The 25,663-nt window shown below is 37.3% G+C and overlaps 1 protein-coding gene and 1 pseudogene across 1 annotated transcript in view; one reads left to right on the top strand and one right to left on the bottom strand.

The window, feature by feature from the left end:
• Positions 1-25,663, top strand: part of PCLO (piccolo presynaptic cytomatrix protein) — a 328,283-nt gene that overhangs the window by 45,745 nt on the left and 256,875 nt on the right. The gene's annotated exons all lie outside the window — the stretch shown is intronic.
• On the bottom strand, positions 16,962-18,161 carry LOC118850071 (annotated as a pseudogene).

Here is a 25,663-nt window from a genome sequence, read left to right as displayed (position 1 = left end):
ATATTTTCCACAAATGAATATAAGAACAAATAGGACTTCTTGGTTTTTTTAGTAACAAAATAATTTATACTAGACAAAATGTTTTTAAGATATTAGATAGGCAAGAGACTAGTTACCTGAAGTCTCATGGTTTCTCAGAATGAGTAATGTCACTTATAGTCCTAGCGAACACTCACTTTAAACAAAGACTGATCATCACATCTCAGTATGGAACTCTAGTGGATGCTCTTAGTTCACTGCATTGTTTCTCATTATCTAGAATGCCCTGTACTGCAGCTGTCCTAATAATGACTAAGGCACTAACCTCTAATGGGTTTTCTTTTCTTCTATGGAAAAATGATTGTTTAGTGTGGTGAATTCATGAATGCTGATGCTTTCTAGTCTATCTGACTACTCTTCCTCAGGTATATCAGTCAATTCTTCCTATTTTTCCTGGTCAATTTCCTGTTCTTGTTCCTGAGGATCCTCCTGGAACTAGGCAATACTTGTACCATCACTATTCCCTATCTACTACATACAGTAGAATTGCCCACAGAGAGAATTCTTCCTTTCAATGGTTTCCCACTTGATGATGTTTCCAATGCATTGAGGTGTATTGGGCCCCATGGGCAGGGAGTCTACAAAATCACACCCTCCCCACTCATCTTCAGTCCAACAATCCTATCTATCACATTCATCAACCCACCAACACTTGGTGTTGAGTCACTTGGAATGAGCAAACTAGCTGTTAAGACAGTCATTACATCTATTCAGTGCCATACCAATTGAACTACCAAAAAATTATTTTACTGAGCTGGACAAAATAATAACAAAATTCATCTAGAAAAAACAAGAGGTCTAGAATATCTAGGGTATTAATGAAAAGAAATGCTAGAGAAGGTGGCCTAGCCATACCAGATATTAAACTGTACTACAGAGCAGCAGTCATCAAAACTACCTGGTATTGGCTAAGAAACAGAGGTGTGGATCAGTGGAATAGGATAGGAATACAAGATGCAGAAGTCAACAACTATAGCAATCTACTCTTTGATAAACCCAAAGAGGCCAGCTTCTGGGCTAATAATTCACTATTTCACAAAAACTGTTGGGGAAATTGGAAAATTGTAGGGCAGAAACTGGGCATAGACCAATATCTTACACCATATACTAAAATAAAGTCAAAATGGGTTCATGATTTAGGAGTAAAGGCTGATACTATAAGCAATTTGGGAGAGCAAGGAATAGTTTACTTATCAGATTTATGGAAAAGAAAAGAATTGATGACCCAAGAAGAGATAGAGAGCATTACAAAATGCAAAGTAGATAATTTTGATTATGTTAAATTGAAGTGTTTTTGTACAAAAAAAGCCAATGCAACAAAAATTAAGAGGGAAGCAGAAAATTGGGAGAAAATTTACAACTAGTATCTCTGATAAAGGCCTCATTTCTAAAATATACAGGGAACTGAGCCAAATACATAGGAATACAAGCCATTCCTCAGTTGAGAAATGGTCAAAGGATATGAACAGGCAGTTTTCAGAGGAAGAAATTAAAGCTATCTATAGGCATATGAAAAAATGCTCTACATCACTACTGATTAGAGAAATGCAAATCAAAACAACTCTTAGATACCACATCTCTCCTGTCAGATTGGCTAAAATAACAAAACAGGAAAATGATAAATGCTGGAGAGGATGTGGGAAAATTGGAACCTTGTTACATTGCTGGTGGAGTTGTGAGATGATCCAGCCATTTTGGAGAGTAATTTGGAACTATGCCCAAAGGGCCATAAAAATGTTCATACCCTTTGACACAGCAATACCACTTCTAGGGTTGTATCCCAAAGAAATCACACAAGCAGGAAAAGGACCCATATGTACAAAAATATTTATAGTGGCTCTTTTTGTGGTAGCCAAGAATTGGAAATCAAAGGGATGCCCACCAATTGGGGAATGGCTGAACAAGCTGTGGTATATGAATGTAATGGAATACTATTGTGCCGTAAGAAATGGGAATGATACGGACTTCATAACAACCTGGAAATACCTATATGACATAATGCTGAGTGAGCGGAGCAGAGCCAGGAGAACATTATACAAAACCACAGATATATGCATTCTGTGAGGACCAATCCTGATAGACTTCGCTCTTCTCAGCAACACAAGGTACAAAGACAACTCCAAAGGACTCACGATGGAGAATGCTATCTACATCCAGAGAAAGAACTATGAAGTTTGAATGCAGATTGAGGCACACTTCATGCTTGCCTTTTTTCTTCTCTTTCGTTTTTGTTTTTGGGTTTTTTTTTGTTTCTGTTTCTTCTTTCTCATGATTCCTTCCATTGGTCATAATTCTTCTCCACAACTAGACTAGTGTATAAATTAATTCAATGTGAAGTTATACGTGGTAGTTATATGAGATTCCATGCCGTCTTGGGGAGGGAGGGGAGAAGGAGGGTAGAAAATCTGGAACTCAAAATTATGTAGAACCGTATGTTGTAAACTAAAAAGAAAAAGAGAAAAAAAGAAAAAAAAAAGACAGTCATTACAACTGAAGCATTTAGGCATAGTCACATGGCAGTGTAGCTGTGGATTTAGTTGACAACTAATGAGATGCCTTGGCTTCTAATTCTTTCTCCTGGTAAATGGGATTTTATTTGGCTTATCCAAACATGAAATCAATGACACATTGAAATCCAATATAATAAATATTGGAACCAAAATGTTATGAACTAGAAAAGAAACTGGTATATAGTTAACCTATTTAATCTCTAAGACTTTCAGATACATCCCTAGGGGAATATAATGGAACATGTTATTTGTCATCTGTATAGATGTAGTACTTGGATTCTGTTTGCATTAATATACATACAAGATACATACATTTAATGGATAGAACACCTATCATAGGATTAGTTCAAGGTCCAAGAATGATACAGGATATATGGGGGTGGAGAGTAGAATCACTAAGCATCATTTGGGCAAGACACAGATGATCCATATGACACAATAACCCATATGACTGCCTTCCCTTTGGGTCAGTGTACTGGTGAAGAACCTAGAAAAGGCTGCATAAGAGAAGTCTTCTTAGGGTATCCATATAGCATAGAAATGCCCTTATCTGTACCTCCAAGGCTAACTTAGATCAGCTCCACTTTTAACAGATAAACCAATTCTAGCCCAAGAAAAAGAAAGTTATAGCCCATCTTACATGCACCAACCTTTCTCTTCTTTAAATATACCAGCGAAATGTAGCTTTTGCAAGCATTTATGCACAATTGCTTTTGTCTCCTTGGTGCCATGTGCATGCAAAGCAATCATATCAGTGCCATCATTTTATTTTTTTTTAATTATGCTGCTCTTCCTACTACCTTCATTCTGAAACATGTATAAAAAATAAGCACTTAAAATGTAGGAAGAGACATATTTTTGGAGATAACCAATATGATCATTCGTATTGGGGAACTATGCTCATATGTATTGAGAATTTTGTTGTTGTTTTTGCTTTTGTTTTTCATTTGCCCTGGGGGAGGAAAGAATCTGTATTAGAGAAATGCCAGTTCTGTGATACTGTCTATTTTGTCATTTCTTATGTCATGATAATATCCTATCACATTCACATTACACAGTTTGTTTAGCCATTCACTAATCAGAGGTTACCCCCTTAGTTTCCAGGTTTTGGCTACAACTAAAAGAGATGCTATCATTTATTTTTAAATAGAGGTCTTTTACCTCCTTATTTGATGTCTTTGACGTAGAGACCTAGTACTGGTATATATGGTTCAAAGAGTTTGTATGTAACTTTTAGGAGCGTAATTCAAAATTGCTTTCCAGAAAGGTTACACTAATTCACAGATCCACCAACAGCCCATCTATTTTCCTTGGGTTCCTCCAATATTTGTAATTTTCCTATTTTGTCATCCTTCCAGTCTGATGAATATGAGGTGGAACTTCAAAGTAGCTTTAATTTGCTTTTCTCTCAATACTATTGATTTTCTTAGGGTTGTTGATAATTTAGGTTTCTTCCTTTGTAAACTGCCTGTTTATATTCTTTGACAATCTATTAGAGAATGGCTCTCAGTTTTGGAAATTTGAATCAACTCTTTATGGATGTTGGATATCGGACTTTTATAAGATAAATTTACTATAAAGCTTTTTTCCAGTTACCTTTTTTCCTTATAATTTTAATTATATTAATCTTATTTTTGCAAAAATATTTTAATTTTACACAATTAAAATTATCCATTCTATCTTGTGTGATCTCTTTGTCTTGGTTAGTCATCTCATGAGTGTTATGAGGTTTAGACAAGGTAAAGGATGAAAAGCACTTTGGAAACCTCCTCTGGTTCCCAAAGTTGTTGTTGTTGTTGTTATATGTGACAGTTATCATTATTATTATCACTAGTGTACAGTCACAGGGCCTTTAGTCTAGTGATGACTTCATTCCCTATTACTGTATTGCTGATGTTTTTAGAGTAATTTAGGAGTGTGCTAGTAAATGTTTGCTAGTAGGGCTCTGAGAGGGGGAAAAAGTCTGTATATCTGCTTTTAAATTTAATCTGCACTCAGGAAGGGAAGAAGAAAGGAAAGGAGTAAGCATTTATATAGCACCTACTACGTGTCAGCCTGTGTACTAAGCACTTTATGAATATTATCTCATTTGAGTCTCCCAACAATACCGGAAGGCAGGTGCTATTTTATCCCCTTTTTGCTGTCTTTGAACCTAAATTTTCCTAATTGGACCACCTAGCTGGGAAAGATGATGAGTTTGGTTTTGGTCATTGAGTTTTTTAAAGAGGCAGTTAGGGTTAAATGACTTGCCTAGGGTCACATAACTAGTAATTCTCCAAGGCTGGATTTGAACTTAAGTCCTCCTAACTTCAGCACCAGTGCTCTATACACCACACCACCTAGCTGCGTCTAGTCATTGAGCTTATGATATTATCTCCACTACATCTAGTTTAAGATGTCCGATAAGCAGTTGGAGATGTGATTTTGGAGGGTCAGGACTCAATTTAGGGTTGGAAAAGTAGATCTGAGAATCATCTGCCTAAAGATTATTATTTAAGCCATAATTAATAATTATAATGATGATATATATGATATAATATATAATAATAATTTAAACCACTAATTGGTAGCTATATTTCAATATAGTTTTCTTTGTAATCATATTTATTTTATACATTTAAAAAACATTATTTGGGGGATTCCATAGGCTTCATCATACTTGTAAGAGGTTCATGATGCAAAAATCAATAAGAGAACCCTGCTATATATAATACAAGATAGAGAGTTATTGGGAGAAAAGGAGATTCCCAGACAATTTTCCATTAAAAAGATTTGAGGTGTGAGAAAACACATTTGTCTGGCCCAATTGACTTCATGGAGTTCATGTCACCTGAGCTGAGTCTTGAAAGAAGAGGATTCTGAAAGATAGTAATGAGGCAGAAGTTAATTGCAGGGAATATGGATGGTAGAGTCAGCAAGCATTTATTTAGCAATTATTATGGTCAACATACTTTGGTAAGCCCTAAGGATCCTAAGACAAACACAGGCTCTGTCCTGAATGAGTTCATAATTTCATATGGGAGACAACATGCAAACAACTATGTATAAACAAGGCATGTACAGAAAAAATTGGAAATAATTTCAGAAAGAAGGTAAATGCATGGATTCAGAAGATTATATATCAGGTTTAGGAAACAATATAAAAAGGAGTAATGAAAGAATGCTCAGTAAGTAGTCTGGTACCAGCTTGCAAAAGACCATAAACACCAGGTGTCATAATTTGCATTTTATATTACAGGCAAAAGAGTCATAGGAAGTCTTTGAGCAGGATGATGGTGTGATTAGACTTCTGTTTTCAGAATATTTTTTGGCAACTGTTATAAGATGGTTTGGAAAGAGGAAAGACTTCAGGCAAGGAGACTAATTAGGAAACTATTAAAATAGCCCAGGCAAATGGAGATGAATTTCTGATCTGGGGTTGTTGCCATCTGATTGGAGAAAAGGAGATATATGCAAAATATGATATAAAGTACAATCTGCAAAATTAACAACTAGCTGGAGATATAGGTGAGTGAAGAGTCAAAGATTGCTTTGAAATTTTGAACTTTTTTGATTAAGAGGTTGCTGCTAACCATCCTGAACATAACAACAACAACAGCTTGAATAAGACAGGTTAAAGAGGAAAAGAAATTGTTTTATACTGCTGAACTTGAGATTCCAGAAGGATATCCAAGTGGTGATATCCAGCAAGACGTTTGGAGATAAGAGATTGGTATTAAGGGGAGACAGGGTTGGATACATAAAATTAGGAGTCATTTGTACAGAGGTTGCAACTGGACACATGAGAATGGATAAGATCAATAAGGGAGGGCCGGCAAATAAGATCAATAAGGGAGTGCCAGTGGTAAAGAGAAAAGAAGGTCATGGGTAAAGCCTTGGGTGACACCTGCACTTAGGGGGTAGGAGACGGAGGATGATGATCCAGCAAAATGTCCTGAGGAGGAGTAGTCTGCACACCTTCAGCAAACAATGAAATACCCATTATATTCAAAGCACTCTTCTAGGTACTGAGAATACTGACAGAGAAACAGTCATCTTTAGGGAGTTAACATTCTACTGGAAGGATACAAATTGTAAAAGGATATGTAAATATAATTTCTGGAGAGAGAAAGCACTAATATCTCAAGGAAGGCAGGAAGGCTTTTTTTTTCTTTTTTTTTAATAATTAAGATTTTTTTATTTTTAGTTTACAACACTCATTTCCACATAATTTTGAGTTGCAGATTTTTTCTCCACCCCTCCAGACAGCTTGGAAACCAATATATCTTCTACATATAACTTCTCATTGAATTTATCTACACCATAGTCAAGTTGTAAAGAAGAATTATGACCAATGGAATGAATCAGGAGAAAGAAGAAACAAAACAAACAAAAAAACAAAAACAAAAACAAACAAAAGAGAAAAAAACAAAGGGAGAAAAAAAAGGAGAGCAAACAGTGTGCCTCAATCTGCATTCATACTTCATAGTTCTTTCTCTGGATGTAGATAGCTCTCTCCATCATGAGTCCTTTGGAGTTGTCTTTTCACTTTGTATTGCTGAGAAAAGCGAAGTCTATCAGGGTTAGTCATCACAGAATCCATATGTCTGTGGTTGTGTATTCTCCTGGTTCTGCTCCGCTCATTCAGCATTATATCATGGAAGTTTTTCCATGTTATTATGAAGTCTGTATCATCCCCATTTCTTATCACAATAGTATTCCATCACCTTCATATACCACAACTTTTTTAGCCATTCCCCAATTGATGGGCATCCCCTTGATTTCCAATTCTTTGCTACTACAAAAAGAGCTGCTATAAATGTATTTGTACATATGGGTCTTTTTCCCACTTGTGTGATCTCTTTGGGATATAACCCTAGAAGTGGTATTGCTGGATCAAAGGGTATGAACATTTTTATAGCCCTTTTGGCATAGTTCCAAAATGCTCTCCAGAAAAGCTGGATCAGTTTACAACTCCACCAACAATGGATCAGTGTTCCAATTTTCCCACATCCTCTCCAGTATTTATCATTTTCCTTTTTTGTCATTTTCACCAATCTGACAGGAGAGATGTGGTACCTAAGAGTTGTTTTGATTTGCATTTCTCTAATTCAGTAGTGACTTAGAGCATTTTTTCATATGCCAATAAATATCTTTACTTTCTTCCTCTGAAAAGTATCTGGTCATATCCTTTGACCATTTCTCAATTGGAGAATGACTTGTATTCCTATAAATTTGACTCAGTTCCCTGTATATTTTAGAGATGAAGCCTTTATCAGAGACACTAGTTGTAAAGATTTTCTCCCAATTTTCTGCTTCCCTCCTAATCTTTGTTGCATTGGCTTTGTTTATACAAAAACTTTTCAATTTAACATAATAAAAATTATCCATTTTGCATTTTGTAACACTCCCTATCTCTTGTTTGGTCATGAATTCTCCACTTCTCCATAGATCTGACAGGTAAACCATTCCTTGCTTTCCCAAATTGCTTATAGTATCAGCCTTTATTCCTAAATCATGAACCCATTTTGACTTTGTTTTGGTATGTGATGTAAGATATTGGTCTATGCCCAGTTTATGCCCTACCATTTTTCAATTTTCCCAGCAGTTTTTGTGAAATAGTGAATTCTTAGCCCAGAAGTTGGATTCTTTGGGTTTATCAAAGAGTAGATTGCTGTAGTCGTTGACTACTGTGTCTTGTGTACCTATCCTATTCTACTGATCCACAGCTCTGTTTTTTAACCAGTACCAGGTAGTTTTGAGGACTGCTGCTTTATAGTACAGTTTAATATCTGGTATGGCTAGGCCACCTTCCCTAGCATTTCTTTTCATTAATACACTAGATATTCTAAACCTCTTGTTCTTCCATATGAATTTTGTTATTATTTTATCCAGCTCTGTAAAATAATTTTTGGTAGTTTGATTGGCATGGAATTGAATAAATAAATTAATTTAGGTAAAATTGTCATTTTTACTCTATTAGCTCGGCCTAACCATGAGCAAGTGATATTTTTCCATTTATTTAGATCTGACTTTATTCGCATGAAAAGTTTTTCATAATTATGTTCATATAAGCCCTGGGTTTGTCTTGGCAGATAGACTCCAAAATATTTTATAGTGTCTACAGTAACTTTGAATGGAATTTTTCTTTCTATCTCTTACTGTTGGGCTTTGTTAGTAATGTATAGGAAGGCCAAGGATTGTGTGGGTTTATTTTATATCCTGCAACTTTGCTAAAGTTGTTTATTATTTCAAGTAGTTTTTTACTTGATTCTCTAGGATTCTCTAAGTAAATCATCATATCATTTGCATAAAGTGATAATTTAGTTTCTTCTTTGCCTGTTCTACTTCCTTCAATTTCTTTTTCTTCTCTTATTGCTAGTGCTAACATTTCTAGTACCAAATTGAATAATAGGGATGATAATGGACATCCTTGTTTCACCCCTGATCTTATTGGGAATGGATCTAGCTTATCCCCATTACATATAATACTTGTTGATGATTTTAGGTAGATGCTATTTATAATTTTAAGGAAGTCTCCATTTATTCCTATGCTTTCTAGTGTTTTTAATAGGAATGGGTGTTGTATTTTAACAAAGGTTTTTTCTGCAACTATTGAGATGATCATATGGTTTCTGCTAGTTTTGTTGTTTTTGATCAATTGATCAAGTTTGATCAATAATGCTGATAGTTTTCCTTATATTGAACTAGCCTTTCATTCCTGGAATAAATCCTCCCTAGTCATAGTGTATTATTCTTGTGATAAGTTGTTGCAATCTTTTTGCTAATATTTTATTTAAATTTTTTGTATCATTATTTATTTCAGAAATTTGTCTATATTTTTTTTTCTCTGTTTTTACTGTTCCTGGTTTGGGTATTAGTGCCATATTGGTGTCATAAAAAAAATTTGGTAGGACTTCTTCATCTATTTTTCCAAATAATCCATAAAGCATAGGAATTAATTGTTCTTTAAATATTTGATGGAATTCACATGTAAAACCATCTGACCCTGGAGATTTTTTCCTAGGGAGTTCATTGATGGCTTGCTCAATATTTTTTTCTCAGATGGTGTTATTTAGGAATTTTACTTCCTCTTCTGTTAACCCGGGCAATTTATATTTTTGTAGATATTCATCCATTTCCCTAAAGTTTTCAAATTTATGGGCATACAATTGGGCAAAACAATTCCTAATTATTGTTTTAATTTCCTCTTAATTGGAGGTGAATTTACCCTTTTCATTTTTGATACTGGTAATTTGATTTTCTTTTGTTTTTTTTTTTTAATCAAGTTAACCAAAGGTTTATCAATTTTATTGGTTTTTTCATAAAACCAGCTCTTGGTTTTATTTATTAATTCAATAGTTTTCTTGATTTAAATTTTATTAATCTCTTCTTTGATTTTTAGTGTTTCTCACTTGGTATTTAATTGGGGATTTTCAATTTGTTCCTTTTCTACCTTTTGCAGTTGTGTACCCAATTCATTGATCTCCCTTTTCTCTATTTTATTCATGTAAGCATTTAGAGATATAAAACTTCCCCTAAGAACTGCTTTTGCTGCATCCCATAAGTTTTGGTATGTTGTCTCCTTATTGTCATTTTCTTGAATGAAGTTATTAATTATTTCTATGATTTGTTCTTTGACCCACTCATTCTTTAGAATTAAATTATTTAGTTTCCAATTAACTTTTAGCTTATTTTTTCCTGGTTCTTTATTACAAATAATTTTTTAATGCAATTTATTTATTTAACATATTTGGTTTTCAGCATTGATTTTCACAACATTTTGAATTACAAATTTTCTCCCCATTTCTACCCTCCCCCCCACTCCAAGATGGCTTATATTCTGGTTGCCCTGTTCCCCAGTCAGCCCTCCCCTCTATCACCCCCCTCCCCTCTCATCCCCTTTTCCCTTCCTTTCTTGTAGGGCAAGATAAATTTCTATGCCCCATTGCCTGTGTATCTTATTTTTTAGTTGCATACAAAAACTTTTTTTGTTTTTGAACATCTGATTTTAAAACTTTGAGTTCCAAATTCCCTTCCCTCTTCCTTTCCCACTCACCCTCCCTAAGAAGTTGAGCAATTCAACCTAGGCCACACATGTATTGTTATGTATAACCCTTCCACAATACTCATGTTGTGAAAGGCTAACTACATTTTGCTCCTTCCCAACCCATCCCGCTTTATTGAATTTTCTCCCTTGACCCTGTCCCCTTTCCAAAGTGTTTGTTTTGATTACCTCCACCCCCATCTGCCCTCCCCTCCATCATACCCCCCTTTTATTTTTTTTTATCTTCCTCCCTCTTCTTTCCTGTGGGGTAAGATACCCAACTGAGTATGTATGGTATTCCCCCTCAGGCCAAATCTGATGAGAGCAAGGTTCACTCATTCCCCCCTCACCTGCCCTCTCCCCTCCTCCCATAGAACTGCTTCCTCTTGCCACCTTTATGCGAGATAATCCACCCCATTCTATCTCTCCCTATCTCCCTCTCTCAGTATGTTACTCTCTCATCCCTTAATTTCATTTTATTTCTTTTAGCTATCTTCCTTTCATCCTCAACTCACCCTGTGTCTGCTCTCTCTCTTTTACATATATATATATATGTATATAAACACATATATATATACATACATACACATACATACATATACACATAGATATATACATACATACACATTCATCTATATATATATACATAAACATATATATATATATATATATATATATATATATATATATATATATATATGCATATTCCCTTCAACTACCCTAATACTGAGGTCTCATGAATCATACTCATCATCTTTCCATGTAAGAATGTAAACAAAACAGTTCAACTTTAGTAAGTCCCTTGCAATTTCCGTTTCTTGATTACCTTTTCATGCTTCTCTTGATTCTTGTGTTTGAAAGTCAAATTTTCTATTAATTTCTGGTCTTTTCACTGAGAAAGCTTGAAAGTCCTCTATTTTATTGAAACTCCATATTTTGCCTTGGAACATGATACTCAGTTTTGCTGGGTAGGTGATTCTAGGTTTTAATCCTAGCTCCATTGACCTCTGGAATATCGCATTCCAAACCCTTCGATCACTTAATGTAGAAGCTGCCAGATCTTGGGTTATTCTGATTGGGTTTCCACAATACTCAAATTGTTTCTTTCTGGCTGCTTGCAGTATTTTCTCCTTGATCTGGGAGCTCTGGAATTTGGCAACAATATTCCTAGGAGATTTCTTTTTGGGATCTATTTGAGGAGGCGATCGATGGATTCTTTCAATTTCTATTTTGCCCTGTGGCTCTAGAATATCAGGGCAGTTCTCCTTGATAATTTCTTGAAAGATGGTATCTAGGCTCTTTTTTTGATGATGGCTTTCAGGTAGTCCAATAATTTTTAAATTATCTCTCCTGGATCTATTTTCCAGGTCAGTGGTTTTTCCAAGGAGATATTTCACATTGTCTTCCATTTTTTCATTCCTTTGGTTCTGTTTTGTAATATCCTGATTCCTCATAAAGTCACTAGCTTCCACTTGCTCCAATCTAATTTTTAAAGTAGTATTTTCTTCAGTGGTCTTTTGGACCTCCTTTTCCATTTGGCTAATTCTGCCTTTCAAGGCATTCTTCTCCTCATTGGCTTTTTGGAGCTCTTTTGCCATTTGAGTTAGTCTGTTTTTTAAGGTGTTGTTTCCTTCAGTGTATTTTTCAGTATTTTTTTGGGTCTCCTTTAGCAAGTCATTGACTTGTTTTACATGGTTTTCTCGCATCCTTCTCATTTCTCTTCCCAATTTTTCCTCTACTTCTCTAACTTGCTTTTCCAAATCCTTTTTGAGTTCTTCTATGGCCTGGGGCCAGTTCATGTTTTTCTTGGAGGCTTTGGTTGTAGGCTCTATGACTTTGTTGTCTTCTTTAGGCTGTATGTTTTGGTCTTCTTTGTCACCAAAGAAAGAATCCAAAGTCTGAGACTGAATCTGGGCGTGCTTTCGCTGCCTGGCCATATTCCCAACCAATTAACTTGACCCTTGAGTTTTTCAGTGGGGTATGACTGCTTGTAGACTAACGAGTTCTATGTTCTATGTTTGGGGGGGAGGTGCCAGCTCTGTCAGAGCCGCACTCCTCCTTCCCCAAGGACCCCCAGTCCAGACTGAGCTTAGATCTTCAGCAGGTTGTTGCACCCCTGCTCTGATCCGCCACTCAATTCCTCCCACCAGGTGGGCCTGGAGCCAGAAGTAACAACAGCTGTAGCTGCCCCACCTCCGCTGCCCCGGGGGCTGGAAGCCAAACCGCGAACTCCTTCCACTCCTGCAGCTTTTCCCACTAACCTTCTTCGCAGTCTTTGGTGTTTGTGGGTCGAGGGGTCTGGTAACTGCTGCAGCTCACATATTCAGGGCGCTAGGGCCCCCTCCGCCCAGCTTCTGGTCTGGATCGTCCACGCCGCTCAGGCTGGGCTCTGCTCCACTCCGTTCCCAGCTCCCAGCTCCGTGTGGAATAGACCTCACCCAGAGACCATCCAGGCTGTCCTGGGCTGGAGCCCTGCTTCCCTCTGCTGTTCTGTGCGTTCTGCCATTCTAGAATTGGTTCAGAGCCATTTTTATAGGTTTTTGGAGGGACTCGGGTACGGAGCTCACTCTAGTCCGTGCTTACCAGCCGCCATCTTGGCTCCGCCCCCCATTTCAAATAATTTTTATTGCATCATGATCTGAAAAGGATGCTTTCACTACTTCTGCCTTTCTGCACTGGATTGTGAGGTTTTTATGCCCTAGTACATGGTCAGTTTTTGAGTATGTGCTATGTACCGCTGAGAAAAAGTATATTGCTTTTTATCCCTATTCAGTTTTCTCCAGAGGTCTATCATATCTCCCTTTTCTAAGATTCTGTTCACCTCAACTTCTTTCTTGTTTATTTTGAGGTTAGATTTATCAAGTTCAGAGAGGGGGAGGTTGAGGTCTCCCATTATTATTGTTTTGCTGTGTTTCTTCCTGTAACTCCCTTAACCTCTCCTGTAAGAATTTGTATGCCAAACCACTTGGTGCACATATGTTAAGTAATGATATTGCTTCATTGTTTATGGTGCCTTTTAGCAGGATGTAATGTCCTTCCTTATCTCTTTTAATTAGATCTATCTTTGCTTTTGCTTTGTCTGAGATTAGGATTGCTACCCCTGCTTTTATTTACTTTAGCTGAAGCAAAATACAGTCTGCTCCAGCATTTTACCTTTACCCTGTGTGTATCCCCCTGTTTCAAATGTGTTTCTTACAAACAGCAAATCATAGGATTATGGTTTTTAATCCATCCTGCTTTCTGGTTCCATTTTATGGGAGAATTCATCCCATTCACGTTCACAGTTATGATTACTATCTGTGCCTTTTTCTCCATCCTATTTCCTCCCTGTTTATGCTTTTATTTCTCCCTTTCCCCTTCCACTCCTCAACAGTTTTGCTTTTGACCACCGCCTTCCTCAGTTTACCCTCCCTCTTGATTCCCCTCCCTTATCTTACCTTTTTCTGCTTGCTACTTCTTCCCTCCCTTCTGACCACCCACCTCCCTTTTTTCCCCCTTTCCCCTCCTACTGCCTACAGGACAAGTTAGATTTCTATACTTGTCAGGGTACGTTATTCCCTTCTTTAACCAAATCCAATGAGAGTAAAGGTCAAATACTGCCTTCTCCCTCCCTTCTTTCCCTCTACTGCAATATGTTTTTGTGCCTCTTCATGTGATATTATTTACCCTTTTCTACTACCTCCTTACCTCTTCTCCCAGAACCACCCCTTTATATCTCTTAATTATATTTTTATCATAATATCAGTTATTTTATACTGATATCCACAGTCTATGAATATCCCTTTCAATTGTCATAATGAGCATACTGTTCTCAAGATTGACATATATATATATATATATATATATATATATGCATATATATATAACATATATAAAACAAAATAATTCTATATAAGCATGTAATTAATTAGCCTTCTTGATTAACTAGGGGTTCCCCCCCCCCCCATTTACCTTTTTATGTCTCTCTTGAGTTTTGTATTTGGAGATCAAATTTTCTGTTGAGCTCTGGCCTTTTCATCAGGAAGGTCTGGAATTCCCTTATTTCATTGAATGTCCATCTCCTTGCCTGGAAAATTATACTCAGTTTTGCTGGGTAGTTAATCCTTGGTTGTAGTCCAAGCTCCTTTGCTTTTTGGAATATCATATTCCAATTTCTTCTGTCTTTTAATGTAGAAGCTGATAGATCCTGTATGATCCTGACTGTAGTTCTGTGATACTCGAATTGTTTCTTTCTAGCTGCTTGCAGGATTTTCTCCTTGACCTGGTAGTTCTGGAATTTGGCTATAATATTTCTTGGAGTTTTCAATTTGGGATCTTTTTCCAGGGGTGATTGATAGATTATTTTGATAACAGTTTTACCTTCTGGTTCTAGGACCTCCAGCTAATTTTCTTTAAGGATTTCATGGAAGATACTGTCCAGGCTTTTTGTCATCATAGCTTTCAGGTAGACCAGTAATTCTTACATTGTCTCTCCTGGATCTATTTTCCAGGTCAATTGTTTTTCCAATCAGATATTTCACATTTTCTTCTATTTTTTTCATTTTTTAGATTTTGTTTGACTGATTCTTGATGTCTCATAGAGTCATTAGCTTCTACTTGCCCAATTCTAATTTTTTTATGTTTTGTTTTCTTCCTTTGTCTTCTCTATCTCCTTTTCCATTTGATTTATTTTACCTTTTAATGAGACATTTTCTCCATTTATATTCTGATTTCTCTTAGCCAATTCCCTGATTTTACCTTTTAAAGATTTGTTTTCCTCAATGAATTTTTTTTCCATTTTTTCTTTTACCTCCCTAATTTGGTTTTTAAAGTCCTCCTTGAGTTCTTCCAGGACTGCTTTTTGGTCTGGAGACCAGTTCACTTTCCCTTTTGAGGTTTCAGATGTGGGTATAGTGTCCATGCTGTCCTCTTCTGAATTGGTAATTTGGGCTTCCCTGTCTCTATAATGTGAGTCAATTGTCTTTGAAAGCTTCTCACAATTCTTTTTCATGGTGTTTTTTTTCCCCCTCCTGGTTTCTGAAGTGGATCTCTGTTTCTGAGACTCAGGGGGCTCTGTCCCAAGTTTCTTGTGTTGGGATCTAGCTTTATGTGCTATGGCCTCTGGTTTCGTGAGGTGTGGGGGAGGGGTGGTTTGCCTGCTGGGAGTCTCCTCTTCCCCTGGAATGCTCTACAGCAGGGGTGGTCTCAGCTTGTTTCTGTGTTAGTGCCTGCCACTTCCCCTGGCTGTGCAAAGCCAAGTCTGGGGTCCTGGCACTGGTGTTAGTTAGCTCCACCCCCTGGGGCTCAGTTACTCTCCTTGATCTGCTAAGGTGAGGGCTGCTGGGACACCTCTCTTCCTGCACTAGTCTCCTTCCACCACCACAAAAACGGCCCTCTCCCCCACTTCTCTCACTACTGAAACCCCTTTTCTGGCTTCTCTGTTTTCCTGAGGCTTTATTTTCTGAGTTTATTCAAGGGAGGGATATGAGCTGTTTTACCTGCACATCCTGGCTACCAGGAATCCAAGAAGGCGAGTTTCAAACCTTTAGACTGTGGGTTGGAGGCCTCTGGGCTAGCTACTCCCATGCCTGCAGGCTCTGCACTCCAACAAACTCTTGTCCTGGGCTGAGAAGACTGGGGCTTGATCAAGGTTGTAGCAGGTACTTCCACCCTGGGCCTGTTCCTGCTCTGGTGTTTTGCTCACCCGTTCCTCTCCCAGACTGTCATGTTGGCTGGATTCCTCTGCTGTTCCTGGTTGGTTTGGTCTGGTGCCCATCCGTGTGCCTGGCGCTCCTACCCCTCTCAGTCTACTAATGGCTTCTAACTCTCTCAAATCTGCTGGAATTCACTTTTTTATATTTATCTGACAGAATTTATTAGAGAGCTCCAGTAGTTCCTTCCTTGCACAGTGCCATGTTGGCTCCGCCCCTCGAAAGACTTTGGTGCCCTGAGTCTTTCGTTTATAGAGTGAGTTCTAGAGGAGAATCTTCCAGATCTTCTAATCTAATCTATTCATTTTACAAGTGAGGAAACTGAGGCCAAGAAAGGTTAAATGATTTGCACAAAGACACTCAAATACCAAACAGTAGACTCAGAATTTGACCCCAGGAACTTTGACTCTAAATCTGGTATTTTTTTCACTTTACCACATGGCTTGGGATCTTACAATTTTGTCAAGATATATATACTTTCTGAATATTATCTTTTGTTCTCCCATTTCATAATTCTACAGAGCATTTTTTTTTGTTTTTAAAGTTCCATTTTTTTAAATTTGAGAGCAAGCTTACAAATTCTGAGTGCTAATACACCCAAAACACATAAGTATACACATTACAATAGGCTGTTGAAGATTTGAATTGCTGTTTCTGAAAGAGTTCCTTCAGTTGCTGGTCAGCTGTGGCCTCCTTCTACCACATTAGCTCAGCCGTTCCTTTAGTCACTCCCCAGGCATCAGGTCTAGACATGGAAGGACAGTGTGGCCTACCAGAGGCCAGAGGTAGAGACTCCCAGTACTCTTTCCTTGCCCTTGCTCTAATCCAGGGCTTGGTGTGCATGCTCAAACCACTCCCCCAGCTGCCATGTTTTTCAGAAGCATCAGGCAGGAAGCCCCATTTCAGGAGCCAGCTCCTCTGCAATCGCTCTGATGTGGTAAGGCTCAAATCCACAGCAGCCCCCGATGTATCTGACACCCAAGTTGTAGGCTTCCCTGGCATATTTTTGAATATCCCACCTGGTAGTAACTCTGGGTTCCAGACCAAATGGAAATTCTGGGAGATCGATAAATCCTTGTTTGCCACAATCTGGAGTATGGTAAGCCAATGGCTGTGTCATCAAATGGGCTTTTAATCTGGCAGCCTCCAAACCCTCTTTCATGAGTTTCACAGTTTTTAAACTAATTGTGGGGTCAAAATGGCAGTTCACACAACAATGGAAGCTCCTGCTTTAACCGGCCGTACTGCACATTCTCCAGGCGACACACCATGCAGATCTCCTTCTGGGCCAATGCACATGGTAGCAGCCACTGGCTTTCCAGATTCTTCTAAGGCTTCAACTGCCCACACAGCTTCTTCAACGTGCTCAAAATACTCGGCAATCAGAAAGTCCACCTTCTTTTTCATAAAGACCTCTAACTGTTGACGGAAAGTTTTTTCACTTCAGTTTCACTCTTGCAACTCAGGTATGAAGGTGTCTGACTAACTCCACCAGCAGCCAAAGCGTCTCCTTCTGCAGCCACCTCCAGGGCAATGTCACAAGCAGCTTCATTCACTTTCTGCCCAGATATTTTCTCTGCAACATTATTCCCTCTATTTTCCAGCTTGTCCTCACTGGCACAGAAGGTGAAGGTTTGCATGACATTTGAGCCTGCTCGAAGAAATTCCCGATGAAGCTGTCACACTGCTTCTGGGCGCTCAACTGCAGCTTCTGGAGTCCAGGGTCCAGCTTTCACATATCCTCTCTCCTCAAGAGCAAAGACAAATCCCCCATCTCCAATTACAATCTCTCCAGAATCCAAACGCTGGAGAATTCCCTTCTTCACCTTTTTGCCTCCGGCGGGTACCATCTCTCATATCTGTACCTTGGCTTTTCACTGGTTCCGGGTGGGGAAAATTGCCGCGGTCTGGGCTAGGGAAGCAACAAGAAGTATCTACATAGCATTTTAAGGTTAATGAATCTTTCTTGGCCAAGCAAATCTGTGAGGTAACTAGAATAAGAACTCTCCCCATTTTAAAGATGAAGAATCTGTCTCTGAGAAGTCAAGTAATTTCACATGAGTACATATCTGGGAAATATCAGAGTCAAGTCTCCTAATTTTAAATCCAGAATAATTTTGTTTCAAATACAGAGGCATTTTATTTTTTTTTTAATACCTCACAGTCTCTCAGTCACAAAAGAGTACAGAAAAGTTGGAACAGCCTTACTTTAAAAAATTATTTGCTAAACATCTACTGTTGATTTTTTTCTAAGTAATTGTTAAATTAGAGGAAACTCTTTCTAATGTATTAGTTTATAAGTTCTTTACAGGAAGGGACCATCTTTATTTCATCTTTATGCCCGTAGTGTCTCACATAGTATCTTGAATACAAGTGCTTAATATTTTTGTCATATAGAACAGAGCTCTTAATTTTTTAAAATATTGACAAGTCTACTCAAACCTAAAACATAATGCAAAAAAGACCTTGAGTGTGCTTCTTGTTGTTGTGTAGTTGTTTTTTTCATTTGTGCCCCACTCTTCATGACCCTGTTTGGGATTTTCTTACAAAGGTACTAGAGTGGTTTGCCATTTCCTTTTCCAGCTCATTTTACAGATGAGGAAACTGAGGCAAACAGGGTCAAGTGACTTGCCCAGGATCACACAGCTAGTAAATGTAACTGTTCTTGAGTATACTAAATAATATTAAATATTTGCTCCATCTAGGATTTGAGCTGAACAGCAACTTTGTATGATTTTCTGTGTTTAATTTCTAAGAAAACTTCATAAGATAGAGGCTCTGCTGATGAGGGTACTAGTTAAGACCTTAACTAACACTTATCAATGGGCAATTTAATAACTTAACCAAACTTTTTTTTCTCTGGGTAAGGGATCCTGTCTCTGTCACATCCTAGCTATGAGATTTTAGGCAAGTCATTTAGTGCCTCAGACTTCCTGGTACCTGTTATCCTTAAAAGAACATAAATTACAGATAATTTGGTTATCAGGGTGTTCCCTTTGAACCTGGAAACAGAAGACTCTATTAAAAAAATACAAAGTGCTGTGATCTTAAGATGGAGGACAGAAACAAAAACATCTTTTGCAGTCATGGCCCTTGCATAAAAACAGGACACTATGAGATAATTTTTCTTTTTATTTTTCTTGAGAAATGGAGTGGGGAGAGTGGAGAATCGGGTAATTGAAGCAAAATAGGTATGTAGATTATAATAGATGTCTAGTTAGATTTGACAGGAATTGATTTAGGACTTATTAATAACATATTTGACATAACATGCTTTAGTTTACAAATAAGTTTCCTTATAGCAACCTTGTGAAGTAGACAATACAATGATTATTATCTCAGTTTAATAAATGAAAAAACTTAGAATCATGGTGATTAAATTATCTCCCCCAATCAATCAGTATACATTTATTAAGTACCTACCATGTGCCAGATACCATGCTAAGCACCAGGACTACCGAAAGAGGCATAAGTCCTTTCCCTCAAGGAGCTTACAGTCTAATGGGTAGGCAGGCCATTCCATAAGGACAGCTCAGATTGTTTGGAAGTTTTTCCTTATACCTGATGGAGCATACATTTCTGGAACTTCTACCCATTGTTCTTAGTTCTACCCTCTGGGTACAAATAGAACAAATTAACACATTTCCCACTTGACGCATCTTGAAATACTTGATGTGATAAGAGAATTTCTGGCATAACATTCTTACTGCCATTTACAAGCATATCATGTAACATGCTAAAGTCTGCAAAATCAACCTTGAGTTATCAACCATGTTTCCTTTGTTAACCAGCTTGTTAACTGTTTTATTAGATAGAAATCTTTCCTTCCTGTCATTTGATCTTTGATGTGTAAATCATTATCTTTCCCTATTGCTCTTTGAAATTCCATTGTACCCATCATGCTTATGTAGCCAAAACCAACTGTTGCAGCAGTCTTGCTAGCGGCTGCTGTGGACATGTAAGATCCAACAACAATGAGCACCCAGAAAGCTGCCAACACAGGTTCTTTGATCTGTTTTACCAAGGGAAGTAACTTTAAGGGGTTAACAATCTCAGTTTAATCAAACATACAAATATCATTCACAGTTCAGGGGGAAAAGATCAGCCCCCTGAACTTCAAGGCAAATACAAACAGAAATTACAAACATCAACAGACAGACCTTGTCCAATTCAAATCACAATACATAGTTACCAGTGCCAACATCTGGGTTGCAAAGCTGGGGAGTGGGCAGTTTGCAGCCTGCCCAGAGTCTCAACACTCCTTCCATGAATGTGCCCCAAAAATCAGATGCCAAGCTTTCCTCAATTATATTCAGTTTGGAGCCTCGAGGGCTCTGACCTCACCCAGGCTGGGTCTGGGAAAGTTCTCCATCCCCAGGATCCCATCATATACAAAATCAATGACTCCCAATTGTCTCAGTGCAGAGAAATACTCCAGGACAAAAAGATACCACTTTATCTGCCCCATTCAAACAAAGGCCAGAATCATTAAAGGCACTTAAGAAAAGCAGAAAGTCCCACCTTAATTACTACTGTACCAACAAAGTATAGCTTAAAACCAACGTGAAGCAACATTCAGTCTAAGAAATAAACGAATAGTTTTGTCTTAACTCTGCGTTTCTGTTTGTTCATTGGCAGCAGTACCTAGTCAACTGACTCCTTAAAATTTTTTGTCACATTGAAAACAACCATCATGTCTTTCCTAAGTTCTCTCTTTTTCAAAAGGAAAAAAAAAACAACTTTTTCTACTTCCTTCAACTGATCCACATTTATATTTGTCTCTAGTAAATCAATCTATCAAAAAACGGGCATTCATTAACCACCATGTATATGCCAGCCACTGCTCTGGGCTTTAGGGCTGCAAATACAAAAAAAAAAAATCCCTGCCCACAAGAAGATTACATTATATCAAATCTGAACTTTTTCCACTTCTTCAAGTGTGGTGGCCAGAACCAAACACCATCCTCCAGAAGAATTCTGACCAGGGTAGATTATTGCAGGTCTAACTCCTACCTATTCCAAGAGCCTGAGATAACGGTATCTATTTTTTTTACTCCCAGTTTGCACCATTGCTTCATATTGAGCAGTCTGTTAGAGACATACACATGCACATGCACACGTACATGCGCGCGTGCACACACACACACACACATCTCTAGCTTTTTTTTTACTGCCTTAAATTACTGCCTTAGACCTGTACAGAAAAGTTCCTTTTTTCATGGAAATATAGAACTTTACAATTATTTTGTTCCATCTTTGACCCATTCTTCTGAACTACAAAGAATTTGGTAATTTTTGATTCCGTGTTACAACTTGTTAACTTCCTTCCAAAGGTTATTTATCTGGAAATATAAACATGTCACCTCTCCTTTGATACTTAGTATTAATAAAAATGCTGAACAGAATAGGGTCAAATAAGGATTCTTGACACAGTGCAAAAGAGTCATCCGTTTCCATATTGGCATTGTTCTATGAATGACTTGTTTGGTTTTGCCCATTTAAACATTTTAATCTATTTTTTCTTGTGACTCACCCTGTCTGTTACTTGTATAAAATAGTGAATGATACTATCCTGGCTGAGAAAAACTAGTTTAGGATTCAAGAAAGGCTTCTGTCCTTAAGCATCTTTTCCAAAGGCTTAAGTCCTTTAAGTTTTGGTCCCAAGACCCTTAACACCAACAACTCTGGGTTTGACTACCTTAAGTTAATGGGATCAGCAGCCCTGAAATTAGGGTTGGATTTTATACCATATGCCAAAATAATGTCAAAATGGGTACATAATCTAGACATGAAGGGTGATACTATAAGCAAATTAGGAGAGCAATGAACAGTTTATCTGTCAGATCTGTGGAGAATGGAAGAATTTGTGACTAAACAAGAGATAGAGAACATTATGAAATGCAAATGCATAATTTTAGTTACATTAAATTAAAAAGATTTTTTGCAAAAACAAGGCCAATGCAACCAAAATTAGAAGGGAAGCAGAAAGTTGGGAATCAATTTTTACAGCCAGTGTCTATGATAAAGGATTCCTTTCTAAAATATATAGAAAACTGAGTCAAATTTATAAGAATACAAATAATTCCCTAATGGATAAACTGTCAGGGGATATGAACAGGCAGCTATTCAGATGAAGAAATTAAAACTACCTATAGTCATCTGAAAAAAATGCTCTAAATCATTATTGATTAGAGAAATACAAATTAAAACAATTCTAAGATAACACATCACACCTATCAAATTGGCTAACATGACAAAACAGGAAAATACTAAATGTTGGAGAATATGTGGGAAAATTGGGACACCAATGCATTGTTTGTGGAGTTTTGAACTGATCCAACCATTCTGGAGAACAATTTGGAACTATGGCCAAAGGGCTATAAAACTGCATACACTTTGATCCGGCCATACCACTTCTATGTCTGTATCCCAAAGAGATAATAAAAAAGGGAAAAGGACCCACATGTATAATAATGTTTACAGCAGCTCTTTTAGTGGTGGCAAAGAATTAGAAATTGAGGGGATGCCAATCAATTGGGGAATAGCTGAACAAATTGTGGTATATGAATGTAATGGAATACTATTATGCTATAAGAAATGATAAGCAGGCAGATTCCAGAAAAACCTGGAAAGATTTACATAAACTGATGCTGAGTGAAGTGAGCAGAACCAAAACATTGTACACATTAACAGCAACAGTCTGTGATGACCAACTTTGATAGATATAACTTTTCTCAGCAATGCAATGATCTAAGACAATTCAGAAAGACTCATGATGGAAAATGCTATTCACATCCAGAAAAAGAACTATGGAGTCTGAATGTAGATCGAAGCATACTATTTTCTCTCTTTTTTTCTCATGGTTTTTCTCTTTTGTTCTGATTCTTCTTTCACAACATGACTAATATAGAAATATGTTTAATACATGTATAGCATATATCAGATTGCATGCAGTCTTGGGGTAGGTTTGAGGTGGGGAGGGAGAAAATTTTAGAACTCAAAATCCTATAAAACTGAATGTTGAAAATTAGCAATAAATCTTAAAAATTCTAAAAAAAAGAGGAAGAAATAACTAGAATTGGGAGCCTTAAAATCCTTCAGTTTAGTGACCTTAGACCTGATAACCTTGACTTCAAACTTGATGACTATATCAGAAGATTTGGTAATCTTGGGGTCATTAGGCATGGTGGACTTGCTAACTTTCAGTTCAGTGAGCTTAGCAACCTCAGGGTTAAAGTTTCTCATGACATTAGAGCCCCTTAGAGCCAAATGGATCTTGGAGTCTGAATGCTTGGTAGTATTCATAGGATCAGTGTGTCTGATGTTGGATTTGTGGGTGTGGTGACCTTGGGTCTGAGGAATTTGGATTTGAAGACATTGGCCTTGGTTTCCTCTGTTAGGCACTAATGACATTGACAGTATTGACCTATGGCTTTTTCTTTCCCTTCTTGTTATGTTTCTAAGGAAAACATGTTTCCCAGGAATTTGGGACGAGTCCCTTTCAGAGAGTATGATAATTGTAAAATTTACATTTGTTCGATATCATAATTATAATGATGGGACTCCCTTATGGAGTCACTTAGACTCAGTGGTCCTAATGCCCATAAAAGTATATAGTCTAAGACAGAGCAGTTTATACTTTTTCACCATTCTGCCCCATGTTAACTCGTCAGTCAGATAAGGTTCACAGCTTTTGATTGAATGACTGCAGCCTCAGTCTAAGCTAGTTTTTGCATCTGTCCCCTCAGATAGCTAACATTTGATCCTCTCCCCACCACACATACACACACAGTTTGTGGTCCCAATAAAGAAACTCTCCCTACCCAAGTTTCACCCTGGTATTCACAAGCCTGGTATTGATACTTGACCCTGAGAACTTCACCACATCTGGCTCTGATGAGGAATGCCCCCTCTCCCACACATAATAGATATTTCTTTTTTTTACATTCTTTTCTTAACAGTTTTTTTTAAATTTTACCAGAACACAAATACAAAATAGAGAAAAGAAACTAAAACATATAATAAACTTAAATATTGAGACTTAATATAAAGTAAGAAAGAGAAAAAAGCATGTCATGTGCATAGCAGAACATGGGAGATGATTCAAAATATGCACCAATAAATTTTCGTTTCAAGAAAGCCTATATGATAAATAATATACCTTGTGTCAAGAATTTTACATCTTTTCTTTCCTTCCTTGTGTTTTCTTTTGTTCTCTGATGTGCACTTTTTAACTTTGTTCTTTTTTCCCCTCCCCCAAGCCCCCAGAAGGCTACAATGTAACATAGATGTTTCATGATAAATACATACACATACAGATATATGCATATACATATATATATATGCGTATATAGACATATACTTTCCCAAACATACTCCACTTCTGATCCATGTTTTTTGTTTGTACGTATCTTTTGTTTCCTATCCCTCCTGCCTCCTCTACTTTACTTCTGCCGGCTACATCAGCCTGCTATTACTTGCCTACCCCACTCCTCCACCAACCACCCTGCCCTCCTTTTATTTGCCTCACCCCCTCTAAGGATCCCTCCACTATCCTCCCATTTCCATTAATCTAAACACCCTTTACCTGTTCTCTCATTCTCCCCTCTAAAGATCCCTCCCTTATCCTAATCCCTCCCTTGTACTCCCCCCCTCACTATACCCCTACCATTTTATTTCTTCTAAATTTAGAAGACTTTTATACTCTTGTAAATATATATGTATTGTTCCCTCTTAAATCCAATCCCAAATGAAAGTAGGTTACCAGAACTACCAGCCGTCCTCCCCCATCTAAATCCTCTGTATCCTTTCTTCCTCTTGCACCAACTCTTTTGTATAAAATAGTTACTCTTTTTTAGCTGTTTCTAAATGGGTTTACTTTTTAAATTCAAATCATAGATTTATCCCCCTCTTTCTTATGAGCTTGACAATTATTAATAAGAATCTTAGACATACATTTTACATTTTATGTTATATAAAAATTAAACAGTCTGTCCTTATGAATCACTTATAGTCAGTCTTTGGTATGTACCTTATGTTTCTCTTGGTTCTTGCATGTCAAACCTTCTATTAAGTTGAGGATTTTTTTAACAAAGTCTTGAAAGTCTGAGGGTTTGTCAAATGTCCATTTTTTTCCTTCATGATAATACTTAAATTTGAAGTGTATGATGTTTTTGGCCAGAACCCCTCATCTTTTGCTCTTTGATATATTGTGTTCCAAGACCTGCAGTCCTTTAATGTCTCTACTGCTATGTCTTGTGTAATTCTAATTGTGGCACCATCATATTTAAATTGTTTTAATCTTGATACTTTTAATATTTTATCCTTGATCTGGGAGTTTCAGAATTTGACTGTGATATTCCTACAAGTTTTCCTCATAGGATCTCTTTTAAGTGGTG

The sequence above is a fragment of the Trichosurus vulpecula genome, chromosome 5 (genome assembly GCF_011100635.1).
Source record: "Trichosurus vulpecula isolate mTriVul1 chromosome 5, mTriVul1.pri, whole genome shotgun sequence".
Taxonomy (NCBI): Eukaryota; Metazoa; Chordata; class Mammalia; order Diprotodontia; family Phalangeridae; genus Trichosurus; species Trichosurus vulpecula.
Note: the sequence above shows the minus strand (reverse complement) of the source record. Positions and strands in the feature narration are given on the sequence as shown.